We start from the raw sequence: 3,077 nt of genomic DNA, 5'->3' as shown, positions 1-3,077 counted from the left end.
GAAAAAGATAAAAATAGAAAGCCTTAAAACAAGGGAAACTCATTAAAATGCAATGTAAAGCAAGGATCAAGGCAAGAGTATATCTACCATTACAATGATCAAAACCTCTGAGTGGTTTAAATGTTCTCAGATCATCCAGCAAATACCTTCAACTGAATAAAATTGGATAAGAGATGCTAAATTGTGCTTTTCACAAAACAAAATCTCAAATTGCTATATTCCTCAGAGATGGATGCTCTAGTCTCCTGCTTAGGGAACATAAGCCTGCCAAGAAGCAAGCTCATCTGGGAGGAGGGAGGGGGAGAGAGCTAGGAACACTTGATTTTCTCATTGTTACTCCAGATGACTTCCTTGGATCTGAGCAGTCAGATGCCCCAAGGCTCCCTAGACAGTAAAATTCCATTCCCCTGCTCAATACATAAAACACAGCTATTGTCATTGCCCAGTCCATGGTACTTTGTTGTTTCTGAATTCATCCTCTCTTTAGCCTTTTCTTGTCATTTTTGTAGAATTGCAAATGCAAACAAAGGCACACATATGTCCTGCCTATCACATTCAAACATGGAAGTCAAACACGGCCCTTTCCTAATCTCCCTGCTGCCTCTCCAGTGCCCTATAAGCAATTTTCAAACACCACAGCCAGAATGATCATTTACAACATAATTCCTATCACTTCCTTATTTGGAATTCTCTGATGGATTTCTCTGCATTAGATAAAAGTGAGCACCTTGATCATAGTTTTCAAGTCCATACATGATCTGAGCCTGTGTATATTTCTGATCACATCTCACATCATTTACCTCATTTAACCCCTCATGTTATATGTTTGAGCCATTCTAGATTGTTACATTGCTTGAGCATGCCAATATCATGTATATCTTAAGGTCATCTTTTCTCTTGCATTTCCATCTCCAGTAAACATTTTGTTCATAAGACTCTTAAGTTCAGTTATTTTTATTTAGTTCTCAGCTCCAATTTGAACTCTGCAAAGATGTTCTTCAACATGCATGGTGGGGCCGGCGCCATGGCTCACTTGGTTAATCCTCCACCTGCGGCGCCAGCATCCCATATGGGCACCGGGTTCTAGTCCCGGTTGCTCCTCTTCCAGTCCAGCTCTCTGCGGTGGCCCGGGAGGGCAGTGGAGGATGGCCCAAGTGCTTGGGCCCTGCACCCGCATGGGAGACCAGGAGGAAGCACCTGGATCCTGGCTTCAGATGGGCACAGCGCTGGCCATAGCGACTATTTGGGGAGTGAACCAACGAAAAGAAGACCTATCTCTCTGTCTCTCACTGTCTATAACTCTACCTGTCAAAAAAAAAAAATGTATGGTAGTTTTTCCACACTACCCAGCAAGGAGTCCATATGGCATTGTTCTTGATTCCCAGTGTAACTTAAGGAGAAGCTGTCACAATGTCTGGAGCCCTTGACGTCCTGCAAATGAAGGAGGAGGATGTCCTCAAGTTCCTTGCAGCAGGAACCCACCTAGGTGGCACCAACCTTGACTTCCAGATGGAACAGTACATCTACAAAAGGAAAAGTGAGTGAGGCATCTACATCATCAATCTGAAGAGGACCTGGGAGAAGCTTCTGTTGGCGGCTCAGACTATTGTGGCCATTGGAAACCCTGCTGATGTCAGTATGCTGTCCTCCAGGAACAATGGCCAGAGGGCTGTGCTGAAGTTTGTTGCTGCCACTGGAGCTACTCCCATTGCTGGACGCTTCACACCTGGAACATTCACTAACCAAATCCAGGCAGCCTTCTGGGAATCACAGCTTCTGGTGGTTACTGATCCTCAGGCTGACCACCAGCCTCTCAGAGAGGCATCTTATGTGAACCTGCCTACCATTGCTCTGTGCAACACAGACTCTCCTCTGCACTACGTGGACATTGCTATCCCATGCAACAAAAAGGGAGCCCACTCAATGGGTCTGATGTGGTGGATGCTGGCCCGTGAGGTTCTGCACGTGTGTGGTACCATCTCCCATGAACACCCTGGGATGTCATGCCTGATCTCTACTTCTACAGAGATCCTGAAGAGATTGAAAAAGAAGAGCAGGCTGCTGCCGAAAAGGCTGTGATGAAGGAGGAGTTTCGGGGTGAATGGATGGCCCTGGTGCCTGAGTTCACTGCTACTCAGCTTGATGTTGCTGACTGTTCTGAAGTCATGCAGGTACCCTCTGCGCCTATTCAGCAGTTCCCCACTGACGACTGGAGTACTCAGCCTGCCACTGAAGACTGGTCTGCAGCGCCCACTGCTCAGGCCACCAAGTGGGTGGGAACAACCACTGAGTGGTCTTAAGCTGCTTGCCATGGTCTCTGAAGCAAACATGGAAATGAGGTTGATGGAAAAAAAATACCAGTTTCTACAGAAAAAAAATTTTTAAAAAAATGCATGGACTCATAGAATGGCAGATGTCCTAAATAGCACTCTGGCCTCAGAATCAGCCCTTAAGGCATTCGAATCTGGCTGAAGAGCCCATGAGAGTATTTTAGGCATGGAAAGCCAAGACACTCTGGAAAAAGAAAAACAAAAAAATGACCTAAATGAAAGATCTCTGCGAGTGAGATCCCAGTGGAAAGAACAGGGCCATCAAAGAAGGAGGTACCTTTCTCTGAAGGGAGGAGAGAACTTCCACTTTGACTATGACCCTGTCAGAATAAGATTGAAGTCGGCAAACTCAAAAGGCTTCCATAGCCTTGGCAACTCATGACTAGAGCCTAGGGAGATTACTGATGCCATAAACAAGAGTGTTAAATTGTTAAGTCAACAACAGGAATCACTGGGTACTTACTTCTCATGTGAGATCTGTCCTTAATGTGTTGTCCAATGTGAAGTAATGCTATAACTAGTACTGAAACAGTATTTTACACTATGTGTTTCTGTGTGGGTGCAAACTGATGAAATCTTTACTTAATATATACTAAATTGATCTTCTGTATAAAAAGAGAATTGAAAATGAATCTTGATGTGAATGGAATGGGAGAGGGAGCGGGAGATGGGGGGGTGCGGTTGGGAGGGAAATTATGGGGGGGGGGGGGCTATTGTAATCCATAAACTGTACTTTGGAAATTTATA

The 3,077-nt window shown here is 45.0% G+C and overlaps 1 pseudogene; it reads left to right on the top strand.

The window, feature by feature from the left end:
• Positions 1-1,410: 1,410 nt before the first annotated feature.
• LOC133766925 (small ribosomal subunit protein uS2-like) lies at positions 1,411-2,300 on the top strand (annotated as a pseudogene).
• Positions 2,301-3,077: the final 777 nt, after the last annotated feature.

This window comes from Lepus europaeus, chromosome 1 (genome assembly GCF_033115175.1).
Source record: "Lepus europaeus isolate LE1 chromosome 1, mLepTim1.pri, whole genome shotgun sequence".
NCBI lineage: Eukaryota > Metazoa > Chordata > Mammalia > Lagomorpha > Leporidae > Lepus > Lepus europaeus.
Note: the sequence above shows the minus strand (reverse complement) of the source record. Positions and strands in the feature narration are given on the sequence as shown.